This window comes from Myotis yumanensis, unplaced genomic scaffold, assembly GCF_028538775.1.
Source record: "Myotis yumanensis isolate MYYU_CA2020_CCGP unplaced genomic scaffold, mMyoYum1.0.hap1 SCAF_5, whole genome shotgun sequence".
NCBI classification, from domain to species: Eukaryota; Metazoa; Chordata; class Mammalia; order Chiroptera; family Vespertilionidae; genus Myotis; species Myotis yumanensis.
Window position 1 is genome coordinate 14,139,451 of NW_027223756.1, and position 19,219 is coordinate 14,158,669.

Consider the following 19,219-nt stretch of genomic DNA (forward strand, 5'->3'; position numbering starts at 1 on the left):
ATCTGATATTTTCTGAGCATGTGACCATCATATTCAGCACTCTATTTATTTAGTTTTTTATTCTTTTTGTCTTTTTTAACAGAGGGACCGCTAACCTTTAAAAAAAATTTTTTTTAAATTGATATCAGAGAGGAAGGGAGAGGGAGAGATAGAAACATCAATGATGAGAGATCATCATTGATCAGCTGCCTCCTGCATGCCCGCCTCCCCCTCTACTGGGGACCAAGCCCACAACATGGGCATGTGCCCTGACCCGGAATTGAACCCTGACCCCCTGATTCATAGGCTGATGTTCAACCACCGAGCCACATCAGCTGTGTGGGACCTCTAACCTTTTAATGAGAAGAAATTGGTCCAATTTTTGTTTCCCCCAAAAGGTATAGCCCACTTATAGAATTAGTCATAATCACAGTATCTGATACTTATTAAATATCGCCTCTGAAGTCAATAATGTATTAGAGGCTTTACATGTATTAACAGCCGATGTTTATGAAATATGTGGTCATATTTGGCACCTGGCTGAGTCCTTTTCATTTGTTTTTTTTATTTACTCCCCACTACGATCCTATGAGCAGATGAGTTCAGCCGCATTTTACAGACAAATTAACTGAGGCTTAGAGAAATGAACTGTAGGACCAGGACTTCCGACCTGGATTTGTCTGATTTCTATGTCCCTGATCTTCCGAGTACTGTAAGCTGCCACTCAAACAGGAGTCATCAAGGGCTAACGAGGGTGTCCCAGGGGAGGGAAGGTGCCAGTCCTCTTCACTGGGTGGCAGTGACAGAGACAGGTGGCTGAAAAGGCTTTCCTGCTCAGGTTCTGAGAATCCCTGGGGGAGCCCAGGACCCTGGTTTAACATCAACTTGATCTCCAGGCCCTGTGGCAGTGGGTCAAAGTTCACGCCGTTCCTGCCTTGTCCTAGATGTTAGTTCCAACACCTCTAGATTTAGTACAGTCTGAAAATAACTCTGCCTTTCTTTCCAGGGCAGCCGTTCAAGGTCAGGATTAAATTATGCCCCTGACCAACCAGGGCCCATTGACTGTCTCTCATCAAAACTCCTTCCCCGGCAGAATGCTCTCAACGGGCCATCTCCCTGCTTCTTGAATGGTGCTCAATTCAATTTTTAATTCGTGAGGCTGGCATCTTCTAGAGCCAACTTGAATTTTTCAACTAAAATGTGGTGCATTTGCCATGCCCTTGTCTAAATATAGGCTGCCCACTGCGTTCCCGGGATCCTCATAGGCCCCCACAGTGGGGTGGGGCAAGCTCTGCTGCTGCACACTCGATTGTTTTCCAGCCTTTTCTTTCATATTGTTGTGGTTTTTAATCGGGATGTCAGCCCCAGAGCCTTGAACCACTGATGTGGACCGCGGTGGGCCTGGCAGCCCTGAGAAAGATCAAATGCGTTTACACACTGTGGGTGACTGCTTTTTGTTCTCAGATCCGGGGTAAAATACACACATTCCAAGGCCACTGCCTGCTCTGGCTCCCCTGATGGACGGGTGTTGTATTCCAAGAAGGCAGCTTGCTAGCCTTGAACTTGGGAAGCTGACACCAAGTCCATTGGAAGGATTTGAAGCTTCCCAGCCATCTTATCACCTTGGAGGGGAAGCTGACTTGTCACACAGATGCCTGAAATTTCTGGGGCCTCAGGCCGAGAGGAACTGTATGTATAAATAGCAGTTTCATTGGCTGTGCTGAGACACACTTACTGGAGTGCGAATTGCCACACTCTTTCCAGAGGGTTGTTTGACAATATATGTCTGAGGCCTTTCACATGAGTCTACCTCTTGACCTAGCCATTCATACCCTAAGGAGATCCTAAAGGGCAGGTGCACAAAATATATTAAAAACGTGTGTGTAAGAATCTTTGTCACAGCTGAAAACTCAAACCAAATGTGCACCAAGAGGGGTAGATCAACTTAACCTCATTCACACACATTTCACCCATCAAGTTGGCAAAGATTAAAAGTCTGATAACCCACTCTTCGTGAATGTGTGGGCACTCTCAAATGTTCGCTATGGATATTTAAATCTCTATGGAGAACAATTTGGCAATATTTATAAAAATAAAAAAGTTACCTCAGAATAGTCCACTTCCAGAATTTTATCTTACAGATAATATGGGAAATGAGGTATGTACAAATGTTTGCAATGGAATACTATGCAGCTATGAAAAAGAAGGATCTCTTACCCTTTGATACAGTATGGAGGGACCTGCTAAGGGAAATAAGCCAGTAAGAGAAAGACAAATATCACATGATCTCATTTACATGTGGAATCTAATGAACAAAATAACTGATGAACAAAATAGATCCAGAGCACCCTAGCCAGTTTGGGTTGGTGGCTAGAGCGTCGGCCTGCGGACCAAAGGGTCCCAGGTTCGATTCTGGTCAAGGGCACGTATTTGGTTGCAGGATTCTTCCTGGCCAGGGTTGGGGTGTGTGCAGGAAGCAACCAATCGATGTGTTTCTCTCACATTAATATTTCTCTCTGTCTTCCACTCTCTCTCAAAGATCAGCAACAAAACGACGACAACAAAAATAGATCCAGAGACATGGAGTATGGAACAGATTGATGAATCTCAGTGGGATGGGGAGAAGGGAGGGGGAAGAGATTAACTAAATAACTTATATGCATATATACATAACCCATGAATAAGAGTGCAGTGAAGGCCTGGGGCAGGAAGTGGGAGCAGGATGGAGGGAGTCAATGGGGGAAAAAGAGGGACATCTGTAATACTTTCAAAAATAAATTTAAAAAAATGTTTGCAAATGATTTGAAACAACATAAATATCTTTCATAAAAGGTCTATTTGAAAAAAATTACAATGGAATACCATGTAGCTCTTAAAAAGAATGAGATTGCTCTATTTATATTGAAATGAAAAGATTGCCAAAATACATTATTCAGTTAAAAAAGCAAGGTACAGAAGAATGTTTATAGTGTTATTTCCAATAAAAAAAGAACATATAAATATATTTTTGTATGCACAGAATATCACTGAAAGGATATGCAAGAAACTGGTAATAGTAGTTATCTCTTGGTGGGGGTGAAATTGGATGGCTGGGGCCCAGTGAACTGAGAGGGACATTCTTTTCACTCCACACTTGGGCCTTGTGGATGTGATGCCTTGTGTATGTCTCACCTATTTACATAAATGTGTTGTCATAAGGCAGCGGTCCTCAACCTGTGGGTCGCAACCCCTTTGGGGGTCGAACGACCCTTTCACAGGGGTCGCCTAAATACATCCTGCATATCAGATATTTACACTTGGAGTGCGGGAAACGAGTTAAGTCGGCTCGCGTGAATTGCGCGTACTCCGCGGGAGCCGTCTTTAACTCGGTTCATATAGATTTGCGGTGGAGTGCGGGAAACGTGTAAACTCGGGCCTATTGTAACTGCGTATTACCAAATATTTGTTTGTAATCCACCCTTTTGGTGGATGGAACAAAACCAAAAGACAGAGCCATCTTATATTTTGGCGGGAAATTCACCCGCACTCCAAGTGTTTACATTACGATTCATAACAGTAGCAAAAGTACAGTTATGAAGTAGCAATGAAAATAATTTTATGGTTGGGGGTCACCACAACATGAGGAACTGTATTAAAGGGTCGCGGCATTAGGAAGGTTGAGAACCACTGCCATAAGTGGTTAAGTACATAATGATACCTTCTATCATGGAATGCAATGCAACATTAAAAATATGTGAAAACTAAATGAAAAAATTCTAATTTATTGAAATGTCAAGAAATCCATGCTTGATGCTTAGTAATAAAAGCACTAGATGATCTGATTTGTGTATATGCACACACATGCACATATGGAACATTCTGAAAAGTTCCATAGGAAAATATTAAACACTAGAGGCCGGGTGCACAAAAATTTGTGCGGGGGGGGGGGGGGGTCGCCCAGCCTGGCCTGTGCCCTCTCGCAGTCTGGGACCCCTCGGGAGATAACGACCTGCTGGCTTAGGCCTGCTCCCGTGTGGCAGAGGGCAGGCCCAATCCCTAGGTGCAGCCCCTGGTCAGGCTCAGAGCAGGGCCGATTGGGGAGTTGGGGCGCCGCCCTGTCATGCACAGAGCAGAGCGGATTGGGAGGTTGTGATGCCACCCTTAGTCACGCTCAGGGTACAGCCGATTGGGGGGTTGGGGCGCCACCCCCTGTCACGCACAGAGCAGGGCCGATCAGGGGGTTGGGGCGCTGCCCCCTGTCACTCACAGAGCAGGGCCCATCAGGGGGTTTGAGGCTCCATACCCTGTCACATACAGAGCAGGGTCGATCAGGGGGGTGGGGAGCTCCCCCCTGTCACACACAGAGCAGGGCCGATCAGGGGGTTGAGGAGCTCCCCCGTCACTCACAGAGTAGGGCCGATAGGGGAGCTGGGGCACCGCCCCCTGTCACACACAGAGCAGGGCCGATCAGGGGGTTGGGGCGCCGCACCCTGTCACACACAGAGCCGCAGGGCGATCAGGGGGTTGGGGAGCTCCCCCCTGTCACACACAGAGCCACAGGGCGATCAGAGGATTGGGGAGCTCCCCCCTATCAGGCACAGAGCAGGGCTCCCCCCTATCAGGCACAGAGCAGGGCCGATCAGGGGGTTGGGGAGCTCCCCCTATCAGGCACAGAGCAGGGCTGATCAGCGGGTTGGGGCGCCTTCCCCTGTCACGAACAGAGCAGGGCAGATAGAGAGGTTGTGGCCCCGCCCTCTGTCACACACAGAGCTGCAGGGCGATCAGGGGATTGGGGAGCTCCCCCCTATCAGGCACAGAACAGGGCTGATCAGGGGGTTTGGGCGCTGCCCCCTGTCACGCTGATCCCGGTGCCGGGAGGCATATTACCCTTTTACTATATAGAATAGAGGCCTGGTGCATGGGTGGGGGCTGGCTGGTTTGCCCTGAAGGATGGGGGTCCCCACTGGGGTGCCTGGCCAGTCTGGGTGAGGGGCTGAGGGCTGTTTTCCGGAAGTAGGTGACTGAAGCTCCCAACCGCTCCTTTTCTTCTTCTTTTTTTTTAATATTCTGGGCCAGCTTTAGCTCTGAGGCCTCGCTGCTGAAAACATCGATACAATGTTGCGGTCCGGCTGGCTGAAGCCCGGCTGAATGAAAGCCGGTTTCTGGGGTTTTGTTTAGCTTCTTATTTGCAACATAGTACATAGTTGCTTAGAGTTGCAGCTGAGAGGCTGGCAGCGGCAGGCGGGGAACGTTGGAGTTCACCGTCACTGGAGCAAGCAAGCCTCCCTGTTCGCTTCAGTGCATGGCTGCCAGCCGCAATCTTGGCTGACAGTTAATTTGCATAAGGATATGCTGATTAGCCAATGGGAAGGGTAGTGGTCGTACGCTAATTACCATGTTTCTCTTTTATTAGTGTAGATAGTTATATAGAGGGTAGGATTTGGGTGATATTTCCTTTCTTTTTTTATAGCTTGCTGTTGTGTGTGAATTATTTTTTTGCTATCAAGAGAGCAAAATGCTCATTTAAAAATTATAAAAACAAAAGTCAACAAACAACATGTTTTTTAACTGGGGGAGTAGGCAGGGCTGTACCCAGCAGAAGAAGGGGTCAAAGTAATTTTCAAGTGTTCTAGAGCTGGTGATCACATAGCAAGACATGTGTGTATGTGTTTCAATCAACTAAAATTATATTAAAATGTGTGTCAAGATTAAAAATGACTAAGGGTGCCTAGCCGGAGAGGCTCAGTGGTTGAGAGTCGACCTATGAACCAGGAGGTCATGGTTCATTCCTGGTCAGGGCATATGCCCGGATTGCGGGCTAGATCCCCAGTGTGGGGTGAGCAGGAGGCAGCCAATGAATGATTCTCTCTCATCATTGATGTTTCTGTTTCTCTCTCCATCTCTTCCTCTCTGAAATTAATAAGAATATATTTTTTAAAAATGACTAAGGACAACTACCTTTTCTTTCTTGGACCTTGATTTTTTTTCTTCTAAAAAATCATAAAAATGTAATAGTCTCCATTATAATTCTAATGGAACTCAATTTATATTCTATCACATTTTCTTAATCACAAATAGAATATTTGCTCATTGTAACATATGAAATAATGTGGAGGTATGTAGAAAAAGTTAATCCACTCTTGCTCACTTCATTTTATCTTCTGAGGTGACTAAGTTAATAGCTTTTAAGAAGAGATTGATTACATATTACTCTATGAATTACTTTTTTAAATGTAAATATCATGAATAATCCTTCTAAATGATAGTTTAGTAGACACAGATCTAACCTATGTATTTTAACACCACTTTACATTTTACAATATTTTAAATTCCTTATTTAGTAAAATTGAACATAATTAGGCTAAACCTGAAATATCAAATATTCCTTGTCCCAGTGCTTCCACTTCTATGAATTTATCCTGAATACGTGGGCACAGACATTGTTTATAGTAGTAAAAGGTTAAAAATATGAATTGGGAAATTGTTAAGTAAAACAGAATATTCCATAAAGTGAATTACTATATAGCCACAAAAAGGAAAGCAGCGACTCTAAACATTCTGATAGAGAGTGATGTCCAAGATACGCTGTTGAGTAAAATGTAACCTTCACTGTCACGCTTATAAAATCCCATTTGTAAAAATAAACAGGGTGGAAATACACATATCCCATACACATACACACTCAAATATATACACATACTTGCATATGTATGTTTACAAACACGTAAATAGATGTTTCTAGAAGCACACACAAGTAATCTGGTAACAGTGTTTGCTTCTGGAGAAAAACCACATAAATGCAGAATGGCAATGGACCTGGGTTTGGGGAGGGCAAAAGAACTGTTTTCATTGCTTTCTTTTTCTTTCTGATTTAAATAAATCAATGAATTATTTTAATAAAGTAAAATCCCCACAAGCAGTCATGCAAAACAGTTGCAAAGCATGATGGCATAGTCCAAGTTCCCTGTATTTTTGAAAAGAAAGAAAGAAAGAGAGAGAGAGAGAGAGAGAGAGAGAGAGAGAGAGAGAGAGAGAGAAGGAAGGAAGGAAGGAAGGAAGGAAGGAAGGAAGGAAGGAAGGAAGGAAGGAAGGAAGGAAGGAAAGAAAGAGAGAAAGAAAGAAAGAAAGAAAGGGAGGGAGGGAGGAAGGAAGGAAGGAAAGGAAAGGAAGGAAGGAAGGAAGGAAGGAAGGAAGGAAGGAAGGAAGAAAGAAAGAAAGAAAGAAAGAAAGAAAGAAAGAAAGGAAGAAAGACAGACCTTATTGCCTGTAGTACAGCTTCATAATGTCGGAGGCAGGGTTCTTATTCTGGGGATCCCTAAACTTGGATGGGAAAAATTACCTTAAAAAAACAACAACAACAAAAAACAACCCCAAACTAACCTTTGGCTGAAAGTTAGCATTTTCTTCAATAAGAATGTAGGCTACAAGCCATAGTAGAATTAGCAGAATTTTTCACCAATATAAATCAGATTTATGATATCACATTACTTTTTTTGCAGGTATCTTGAAATATTTCCACTTGTCACTACTTCAAAACTGTAGAAGTTATTTATTTGACTTGCTACTAGATCTTTGTTTACTTAATATGTAACGAAGAACACTGTTTCACTCTATAATAAATTTGCCTTTGCAACATCATAATAACTAGTTCCACCTAATTGGTTTTCTTTGAAGTCCTATACCTCTTATTTTATGTCTGTTGTGCAAAGGGGCTTCACCAGATTGCCAAAGAGGCTCATGGAACCCTTTGTTAAGATCAATTCTGAAGGGTTGGGGACAAGAAATTCCAAATGGACATAGTGAGGGTGTCCTGCAAGCAGAAAGAGGGGGCCCTACCACTTTCTCTTGATGCTAGGGGCAATTTATGGCCTGAATATAGAAATTGGAGGTATAATATTTTTGTTCCAGTTGGTGGACCCCCCCCTCCCCCTCCCTGCTACCAGCTGTCTCCCTGGATCCCTGCCCAGCCCTGTGCTGGTGCTATGATGCCTGGGGCCCATGCCTGTGAATGACGGTGAGCTCGGCTTGTCCTTGGTCCCATGTTAACCTCCTTCTGGGGCCAGGGTGCTGAGCTCAGCCTCTAACTGATGCATGTTCGCCTGACAGGAAACTCTATTTTAAAGAATTTCAAAAAGCGTGCAAGGCCAAGCCTCACATGCATCCCAACTTCAGGGGAACAAGTCACTGAGGGCCTATATTATGAAAAAAGTTAAACAGGGCTCGGTGAGGAATGGTCCACTCGCATGTGCTAGGACATTCTGTTTCTGAACATTTTGGCCTGAACTGTTTATTGGTGCAACTTTTATAGCACAATTTGTGTACTCACACCAGAGGGGGCACTTGAGTGTTCAAAGGGGGCTCCGATGTGCCGTGGGTAGGTGTGGTCACAAGTGGGCTGTTGACAGAGTCCTAAGAACACTAGCCTACAAGTGCGGACTGTGCCCTGACTCATGCTCTGTCATGCCAGGAGGGAGGGTGATGGACAGAGTGAAATGCCCTCTCCCTACAGCCATTCCAGCCTTACAAGTCCTTAAGACACAGCTCACTTCCTTCTCCTCCCCACAATTCTTGTGTCAGACCCCCTTCTTTCTGTCCCCACTACATTCCTGAGATGTTCATCATCCTGATCACATCAATTGCCTTGTGCTGAAATGGACCCATTCCTTCATTTACTCATTCGCTAAGTATATAGGGTCAGCCAAACACGGATTCAGATCCCAGGGTAACCAGGGTAAATTAACTGAAGATTTAAAAACATCAAACTAGCATTTACAATAACTCCTATTTCCCACGAAAAACCATACATTTTTTCTCCTTAAATAGATGTTCATTTTATTCTCTCGTTATTAATCTTTCCCTTGATTGTGGCAGCTGTGGGTGCCAGGTTCCCTCTCTCCCCCATCTCAGGCTTCTTTCAATGGGCTGGTGGTGGTTTCAAGGCATGGGACAAGTCACTTACCCCCTCTAAGCCCATTTCCTTTTATAAAATGGGAGTAACACCGATATCTATCTGATGGACTGCTGGGATGTTAAAAAATTGGGTACACACTGAATTATAGCTTCAAGTGCCATATTTACTGAGAGTTACCTAGGTACACATCTCTGGGCTGGGGGGACAAGAAGATGTGTCAAACCTGGACCCTTCCCTCCAGAGGTTTGCAGGCAGGTAACTCTGTTAAAGGTGTGCATATCAGTCCTGATCCCCACGAACAATTGTTGCAAGTACCATCATATATAAAGAGGTACTATGCAAATTAACCCTCACGCCCTCACAAGATGGCTGCCTACGACCAGGCTGGCAGGGGGGTTAGTGAGGGATGACCAAATGACTGAACAGCAGGCTGCGTGGGGTGACCAGGCCAGAGGGGAGGCTGTGAGGGGTGACAAGGCCGGCAGGGGGGGAAGTAAGAGGCGACCAGGCCGGTGGGGGGGGAAGTTAGGGGCAACCAGGACAGCAGGGAGATGCAGTTGGGGGCAACCAGGCCTGAAGGGGGGACAGTTGGGGGCAATTAGGCTGACGGGGGGGGCAGTGAGGGGCGCCTAGCCCGGTGGGGGGTGGGTAGTTGGGGGTGACCAGGCCGGCAGGGAGGGGGCAGTTGGGGGTGACCTGGCCAGCAGTGGGGGGCAGTTAGGGGCAACCAGGTCAGCAGGGGGGCCAGTTAGAGGTGGCCAGGCAGGCAGGCAGGTGGGCAATTAGGAGCTAGCAGTCCAGGATTGTGAGAAGGATGTTCGACTGCTGGGGATCGGGCCTAAACCGGCAGTCGGACATCCCTTGAGGGGTCCTGGATTGGAGAGGGTGCAGGCTGGGCTGAGGGGACTACCCCATGCACGAATTTCATGCACTTGGCCTCTAGTAGGGTATAAAAGGAGTGATCACTGCCTGGAAAGGGAGTAGGAACCAGGAAAGACCATGAGGGAGGTGTCCACAGAACTGGGGTTTACAGGTAGGCAGGATTGGAATCTTCAGAGGGTACAGGTAGAGCATTCCTGGCAGAGGGAGCAGTCTGAACAAAGGCACCAGGGAAGGAAAATACAAGCTGTATTTTTGAAATGCAAATAATTCTATATGAGTTAGAGTATGCTCTTAATTCTGCCAAAGTCACAGTGCTGTGCATTCATTCATTTCTTTAGCTTTGGTGACCAGGATTAGGCAGTGAGGAAAAATGTGGTCATTGCTTATGAGAAGGTCACAGTTTGGAGAGGAGACAGGGAAGTCCATCAAACATGAGGTTGCCAGAGAAAGCCATCCCTGTGGTGTTGGGTGTGGATGAGGGGACTTACTGAGCCTCAGACCCCCTCTCTTCATGTGGTCCTCCAAGGTTCTGGGAGGGAACCCAGCATGTTTTCTCATGATTGTATGATTTTGTAAAGTTTTCAAAAGTAAGATCTATTAACTGCAATTATTAGGACCACTGTCTACTTCCATTCTGACCCGCCTCTGCCAGATTTCTCCTCATGTGGGTGTTAGTATAGAAGCCATGGGCATTCGGGGGAACTAGCTGAAAGTTAAGGTACATTTTATCTGGGTTCTGTTGAATGCACATATGTGGTTTGCAACTTTTTCTTTCTGTATAACTAGGTTATCATGAGCCAGAGTGAGGGCACAGTGGACAAACAGCTTCTAGAAATACTCTGTTGTCCATGATGCCAACTCACCTGGCCTTGTGGCATTGAGTGGTAGGACCAGAGACTGGTTCCTCATAGGAGGGTCCTGTGGTGCTGGGACTGTATGGATATGGGTGATGGAGATAAAATGTATGCAGACAGAAATGAAACTGTAAAAAAGACTTCCAAATTTGACGTTTCCCCAAATTTCATAAAAATCTTAAAAGTGTCATGTGACATTACTAATAAGTTGTGAAGCTGAAGAAAGTCTGGAGTATTACAATAAAAGCCCAGTGACCATAATGGCAGAATGACCAGAACGACTGCTCGACCAGTCACTATGAGGTGCACTGACCACCTCTTGGTCCCTCCCCCTGGCTCGCAGGCTCCGATCACTAATGGCAAATGGGAACCGGGGTGGGTGGCGGGGATGCGGGTGGTACCAGGCCAAGGCACCTGCCCTGCCGGTTGCCCCACACACAGAGGGTGACCCGTGGCAGGGGTGGGGCTGGTGAGCGAGCGGCAATGGCTGACCTCTCGGTCCCTCCCCCGGCCATCAGGCTCCCATTGCCTGATGGTGAACAGGGAATCGGGGTAGGTGGCAGCAAGATGGCCCTGATCACAGGCTAGACCTACAGACCGTACCTGGGCATGATTTCATTTGCCAGGCCTCTAGTCTATATTATAAAAGTCTAAGCAACTGTTATGGCAGAACGACCAGAACGACCCGTTGCTATGATGCACACTGACCACCAGGGAGCAGACACTCAATGCAAGAGCTGCCCCCTGGTGGTCAGTGCACTCCCACAGGGGAAGCACCGCTCAGCCAGAAGCCGGATTCATGGCTGGCGAGCACAGCAGCAGTGGCGGGAGCCTCTCCCACCTCCGCAGCAGTGCTAAGGAACAGTGAGCTGAGCAGTAAGGAGCAGCAAGCAGGCGGGTGGTAAGGAGCGAGGGGTCCTGGACTGTGAGAGGGTGCAGGCTGGGCTGAGGGACCTCCCTCCTCCAGTGCACGAATTTCATGCACTGGGCCTCTAGTCATAATAAAAGAGAAAATTTGACTTCTCTTGCTAGGGAAGGAAGACTCAATTATTTTTATATTCTCTGTTCTCAAAGGATACTGTGCCTCTTGGTGGCCAAACCACAGGCAGCCCCTACCCTTCCTTTCCTCCTTCTCAGAGTAGGCTCTGGTTTTCCCAGTTCCTTCATGGGGTTCCATAAAGGGGCTCAGAACCCCACACCTAGGATATCCCTAGTGATGAACTGTTAGCATTACCTGGTTACCTAGACCCGTGGTAGGCAAACCGCGGCTCGCAAGCCACATGCGGCTCTTTGGCCCCTTGAGTGTGGCTTTTCCACAAAATACCACGTGCGGGCGCGCATGTACAGTGTGATTGAAACTTCGTGGCCCATGAGCAGAAGTCAGTATTTTGTGGAAGAGCCGGTATTTTGTGGAAGAGCCACACTCAAGGGGCCAAAGAGCCGCATGTGGCTCGCGAGCCGCGGTTTGCCGAGCCTCAGTTTGCCGACCGCTGAGTCCTAGAAAATCCAGGTTCTGTCACTAATCAGCTGGGTAGCCTGAGGCAAGTCTCTCTGAGTGTCAGCTTCCTCATCTGTAAAATGGCGACAATAATAGTGCCCCCTTCATAGGCCTCTGGAGAAGAGTGAGTGAGAGAATGCATAGAAAGCACCCCCTGCCTGGTGTAGCACAATGAGCCTCGCATGCAGCCGACCTAATAAATGGTAACTGTTAGTATTATTATTATCAGATGTGGTTGGGAGCACAGTGGCTGTGGAAACACCCTGCAGAAATGGCAGAAAGCAATTTCCCAGTGTGGCCTGGAGGTCATCAGTTATTTTTATGAGCCACACACATGCTCAGGTAAAGGCATCTCTTGCATTACAGATCTTAATAGGCCCATCTGTGATGTCACCACAGCTACACACAACCCGCTGGCATGGCTGTGGCCTGTTTTGCTCCAGCAGGACTTGGCGCCTCCACAAATGGCCCTTCATCCTGTTGTACCTGACAAGCATGGCCCTTTACATCACCTTCCCCCTCCCCACCCTCTACCCCAGTCCTCTGAACCCCACGGCAAAGCTGAGGCTAATATTCATCCATTCCCTCCTTTCTTTCCTGCTTTCTACTCTGCCCCTTGCTTCTTCCCACAAATATTCATTGTGTCCAACTACCATGGTGTTTCCCAGGATTTCAGGACTTTAGGAGACTCATAGTAAAAATTCAAAATATATTTTTTGGTGGGGAAATAGAGTTACCAACTTTTTGTTTTGCAAGTAAGGCATTAAACAAACACACACACAATGACTATCACCACCATTTATCATCATCCTTTCTAAAAAAACCTAATGGTTCCATTAAAAATTGCAATTTCAGTGTCCCAAAATAGAATAAAAGAACAGTCATTTTATATTGAATACATTTGGAAAAACACAGAATTTTTGTAATTTTTTTCTTGTTTCATCATGAGCAGCAAAAATTTTATCACCCATGGGCACCAGACTTCAGACAAATGTTTGGGAAGCACTGTAATTACAAAAGGAATGATATAACGACTGTTTATTAAGTGCCAACTGTGGAGTCTGATAGACTTTACCATTTACTAGCTGTGTGACCTTGGGCAAGTTACCAAACCTCTCTGAACTCTTGTTCCCTTGCCTATAAACACAAGGATGTTGCTCTGCAGAGGGGTTGTGAGAATAGAGCACCCGCTACACTGACGATGCTGTTTCCACAGTGCTCATTTTCCTCCCCTTCTCCAGGGAGGCTTTGGTTAAAGAATTCACCTTCTCTCCTGCCAGCCTTCCTGCCTTCCACCATGTAGACTAGTTCAAGATCTAGGCAGGATTGAGATGCTTCTGGCTGTACCAGGGGAGACTTAATCAAGCTTTCTGGCCCCTACATGGGGTGCTGATTCCAGGGGTTCCCAGGCATGGGGCGGGTGGGGGGGACTGATGTTATCCATGCTGGCTACATAAGATTCACCTGCAGGAACTTGTTAAAAATCAAGATTCTCAGGCCTATCAGGAGAGATTCTGATACAATAAGTCTGCAGATGGTGGTCCAAGAAGCTTTACTTTTAAAAACAGACCACCCTTGCCTGACGTTTCTGATGAGCAGCTAAGTTAGCTGTTGACCATGACTCTGGCTTTTGGGTTGGGACATTCTGATCACTAAACTCATTAGTGTGATGGCAGACCATTTCTAGTATGATGTTTTATGAGCCCTCATGAATGGGGTCTGAAGATGATCCTGGGAGGAATTCTCTTGGCTGTGTTTCTCCCCACCATCCCCCTTTCTATCTTCCCCATCTCAGCAAATGGTACCTCCACCATCCGGAAACCTCAGGGTTATATGACACATTTCTTGCTCTCACGAACCCTCCTATATCATAACCAACCCATCCCCAAGTCTTTGAACTGCCTACTTCTCTCCATTTCCACCTCACCAGCTTGGTCTAAGTCACCACCAGCTCTCACTGGGATTGTGGCCTCCTAACTGCTTTGTCTCTGGTCTGTCTTCTACATGCTGGCCTGAGTTGTCTTTTTAAAGACATAATTCAGATTCTATCTCTTGTCTGCTTTAAATCCTTCAGAAGTGGCCAATGCAACTTAAGATAAAATCTGAAGTTTTTATGGGGCTTAAAATTTCCTGCATGACCTGGCCTCTGCCCACACCTCCAGCCTCCAATTGCACCCACCTCCCCTCCATTCTCTGGGCTCTGTTAGTTTCCTACCAACTCCTACCTCAGGAATTAAAGGTGTGCCCTTCCTTCTGCCTACACTCCTCCCCTTCTACCTGTCCCCTCCCTGCTTCACTGAATTAGCTCCTCCAAACTGTCCAGGATTCTCCCTAAATGTCACTCAGGGACCCCTATGATATACTGATTCCCATTATAGACTTATAATAGCATCTCACCCCCTTTCTTTAAGTCACTTATCACAATAGGGGGCATGTAATAAATATATACTTAGTCAGTGAAATGAATGGATGAATGAATGGATGATTAAATATGTAGAGCTAGAACCCTAGAGGAAGAGCAAGAACCCATTTTTTCCTTCGGGTTGTGGTGATGAAAGGCCCAACCTTGAGACACTCACATCCTATACAGTGCAGGAGGTGTGCAGAAAATCTAGCTAGATACTCTAGAATGTTGGATGAACTTCCCTAACATTTTATGGGTGCATCCTTTTTCAGGAGTGAGTGAGGAGTAGGAGAAAGGCAGGGCTTTGTACAGAAGCACAAGAACCCACTTTTGACAGGTGGCTCTGGGTTTCCTGGAGACCAATTGCTATGAGAGTAGGTTGGAACCACAGAGCAGAAAGGCCAGACATCTGGGTGCAGTGGAACAGGTATGTACCTGCTCTGACAGACCTGGATTCAACTCTTGGCGCCATCAGGTACTTGCTGTGTGACCCTGAACAGGAAGACTAACCTCTCTGAGCTTCAGTATGTTCCTCTGTAGAGAGGGAGCAATTACTCTCCCCAATCAGGATTAATGAGATAATGTCTGTTGAGGGCCTAGCAGAATGTCTGGCTTATTAAGATGTGTCCCATGTTAGTATGATCTCTCTAGGCTATAAACCTCCTGCAGGCAGGAGCCATGTTTATTTTTGGCCCAACAACCCAGTAATTAATATAGTGTTTGGTACCTAGTAGGTGCTTCAGAAAGTCTTTATTAATGATTTCATTAATGGTCAAATGTATTTTCCTTCTGTAGGCTTTCCCTCTTGCAGGAAGGGTTCCTGTGTGTGAAAATTTCTCCTAACTCAAATCAACTGCTTTTCTTGTGAGCAACTCAAATCCTTGTGCGTTGAAACCTCTGAGCTGGAGGATTAGTGTGTGTGTGTAGGGGGGGTGGCTCTGTCCTGAGTCATCTCTGAGACCCTCACCCTCCCTTATGCTCCTGTGGGAGGTGGGGATTCATCAGCCCCACTTGGAATGAGAGGACTGGAGAAACAAATCAATGGCGAGAGGAATTCCTATTTGGTTCCAGTACTACAGAGAACACAACTGCTTCTTTGAAATGAACCTTCATTTATTTGGAGGGGAAAGCAGTTAGTTCAATAAGGGCTTCCTGGGGCCTTTCAGCATTTTAAAAGATGGAAGAAAGATTTGGAGCAAGGCAAGGTTCCAGTGTTTTCTAAACAACACACTAAGCCCAGCTACTAGTTGGCTGCCCAGCACTTCCTGCTACCCCCCCCTTCCCATCCCAGCCTTCCCCCCAATGCAATGCACTTCCCTCAATAGCCCAGTCACTTCTTGAGACCCTGACCAGGCCTTCCCCAGGCGGGTGGGAGCTGACCTTCATTATAATACTGGGCAGGTGAAGATTCCTTGGACATCTTGCACATGACCCAAATGAGTAGAAATGCTGCTCTATTATATTCCAATTATTTCCTGTCCCTCCATGGCCTGATTCCAGGGACCAAATAAAGAGGTCCTTGTTTGGTGGAGTCCATCCCTGCTCCAGAGTAAGTGAGAGCTGGTCCCTGGCCCTACTTGGTCTGAGGCCACAGGGAAAGGGTGGGGAGGAGGTTGGAGGGTGTTACAGGTGGGGAGGGCTCCGCAGGAGATGAGAGGCAGCCCAACCCTGCTTCCAAAAATAAAAATAAGGGAGGAAGGTAAACAAATGGGGCTCCTAACTAGGACCCTGCAGGGGGCATGGCTATTTTCCCTCTTTCCCAAGAGGAATAGCAACCCTCCTCTCCCACGGAGAAGACAAACACAGCTATGGAAATCTCCTGCCATCCAGGCTCCTATCGCCAACTGGAAGTTACTCCTACCTGCACTTGTGTTTGCCAACCACTGTCTTCTCAGATCTGCTTTCTCTCCTTATGAGTAGAAAGCCTTTCATGGAAAATTTAGAATTTGGAACCTTCTTCAGATTCCAAAGGAGTTATTGTTCCACATCATGCTACTCTTATTTGGGTGTTATTTGAACTCAGAGGAAGTAGAAACCCACATCTAGGGTTTGCTTGGATGCTCTTGCTGAATTATTAAGAACATGTTAATTAAGCACCTTCTCTATCTGAAGCTCTTGTGTATCTTCCAAACCCAAAGCATGGAGTCCATATTCCTCATCTGCTAAGGCCAGGGGGCCAGGGGAGAGGATGTGGGTGGGGTCAGTTCAGGGGCAGCTCACTGGGACATCTCTGGGAGATAATGACATGGATGGTCAGAAAGTTTTCATGGCAAGGATAGGAGAAAGGAGCTTTGAGAGCATTATGGTGGCAAGAACGTCTCACTTTCTGTGATGTGGAAGCTGTCATGGCGATAAGGTCTCAGAAAGGCATCAACAGAAGGGGGAAAGTGGGGAGGGTGGGAGTGAGAAGAAACTGAGGGTGGTCCTGAAGAGCAGGGCCCAGAGAGAAGCCACATCATCCTGCATCACCGTGTGGCTGGGGAATGACCAGACTTTACACTGTGTAAAACCATGGCCTCCAGCAGGCTGGACAAGGGCCCCAGCAGTGGCTCTGATCAGCAGGCCACCTTTTCAGAATCACCACGTGGACTCCTGGGATCCATCTGATCTACTGAGTCAGAGTGTCTGTGGGTTAGGCCTAAGAAGCCGAATGTTTTATCAGGTTCCACGGGTGATTCTGATCCTTATTAAAGTTTGCGAGCCCTTCATCTAGAACCCCGTGGTTCTTTGAAAGTGAGCTCTGAAGCCCACAGAGGTAAAGCAACAACCCTAAGGTCACAGATCTAATTGATGGCAAAGCTCACATGAAAACTAGATGGCCCCTGATCCTCAGAGCAAAGCATGAAAAACTAGACTCCTCCTGACTCCCAGAGCATTCCAACATGCTGGCAGCCTCTTCACCTATTTGGAGCTGTTTCCCTTGCCCCCTACTGTCAGCGCCTGCCCCTTTGATCCATCCCTGCTTCCTGCTGGGGCCTGCTCCTTCCTGAGGATACTCTGGTCGTAGCCTCTGCCTGCCAGTGGGCAGGAGCAGAAGGAAGAAAGGGCCACTTCTCTTCTGAGCCTTTAGTAACAGGTGAGGGGATTGGCAAATGAGTAGAGGAGGAGGAAATACAGTTATAGCTGAGGGGTGACTCGGGTTAGGTTTGTAGTACTAATAGCTAACTTTCCTTGAGCATTTGCTGTGCACCAGACACTGCATTAAATCCTTTCCATGCATTAGTGTAAACCCCATGGAGCAAATTGTAAACAGGTCTATTTTGCAGATGAAGAAACCGAGGCTCGCAGAAGAGCTGTCTTTGCCCAAGGTCACTTAGTGAATGATACGTGGCCAAATCACTTCCACATACAATTAGGAGCTTTGGATGGCCCAATGCAGTGTGAACTGTCATCCACTTCAACCTGACAAGCCTGCAAAAGGACCTTGAGACCTTGGGAAAGAAAAGAAAGCTTCTCTGCAGTGGGATGTGATCACTCAGGGTTGGGGCGGGCGTAGCTTAACCCTTTCCACTTAACACACTGAAACCATTCATGACGGGCATGAAATGATAACGTGGAGAGTAGGTTAAACAGCCTTTTTCCTTTATCTTTTTTAAAGGGAAACTCCTGATACCAGTTTGCTTTCTTTCCATTTGCCTCTTTCTCTTAAAGCAGCATGTCTTCAGAATCGTAGTTTCTGGTGGAATTTGGTCGTGTAGAGTTCTAACTGAGCCCCTGGTGTGACTGCAGGCATGTGTGGTCCATGTCATACAGCAGCTGCTACGTTTCTGATACCTCGGCACATGACTTTGCCGTGATCGCCTCCCTCCATTCATTTTTCTGGAGCGTCCCCCAGAGATAGAAGAAATCAAAGCAGATCCGTGCCTCAGAGGAGGGACAAGTGTTTCCCAGCCCATGTGGACAGCATGTCACACTATCCTCTAGGTTTGCCACTTAACCAGACCACTTCTTCCTTAGAAGAAATCAGTCAGGTAGCCTTTGAATAACTCAGTAGGACCACCAACCAAAAAAAGAAAAAAAAAGATGGACATGTATTTATAGGGGGGGAAGGACTCAATTTCATCCTAGCAGGATTTGGTGTCTGGCAGCTAATGGTGAGGGGCGACCATAATTTAATTCTGGTCATTTCATATAAATCACCAGAGTTAGGAACATTTTTTGGTGAAAACTGAGAATATGTGATCCTCAGGTCATCTCCCTTCTCTTTCAAATCTCAGGCTTTAGATAACTTAAAGGCAAGTTGGGGCGGTGTGACTGTAAAATGCTCTTATGAACTCATAATGAAGGGAGTGCACTGAGATGATAGCAAGCCGTGCAGGGAGGAGGGGGAGCACGCAGTCTCTGCAAAGCTCTTGAGCAGCGTGGGGATCTCTGCAAAGAGCCCTGGAAATGCTGAATGAAACCGCCTTTCTGTGTACGAGCTGTCTCCCTGCTCTCCAGTGCCGCGTCTGCGGTAACTACAAACTACTTTGTATGCTGCATTCGTGAGGCTGCCTTAGCTGACACATGATTACTACTGAAATAACGCTGGTGTGATGTTCAAGTCCAGTGGCCTTTTTAATTATTAAACTGAGGCTGTTGAATGAATTATTCTGCATACCAGATTTTCCTCCTGTGGTTCTATTTCAAGCGACTTAGCGTGTTCTACTAACACCTGAGTTGGTTCTTAGCCAGCTATCCAATCTGCAAAGCCTTTGCAGAACAAACAGTAT

The 19,219-nt window shown here is 46.6% G+C and overlaps 1 protein-coding gene across 3 annotated transcripts in view; it reads right to left on the minus strand.

Annotated features, from left to right (window-relative positions):
* ADRA1B (adrenoceptor alpha 1B) overlaps positions 1-19,219 on the minus strand; it is a 96,768-nt gene that overhangs the window by 30,853 nt on the left and 46,696 nt on the right. The gene's annotated exons all lie outside the window — the stretch shown is intronic.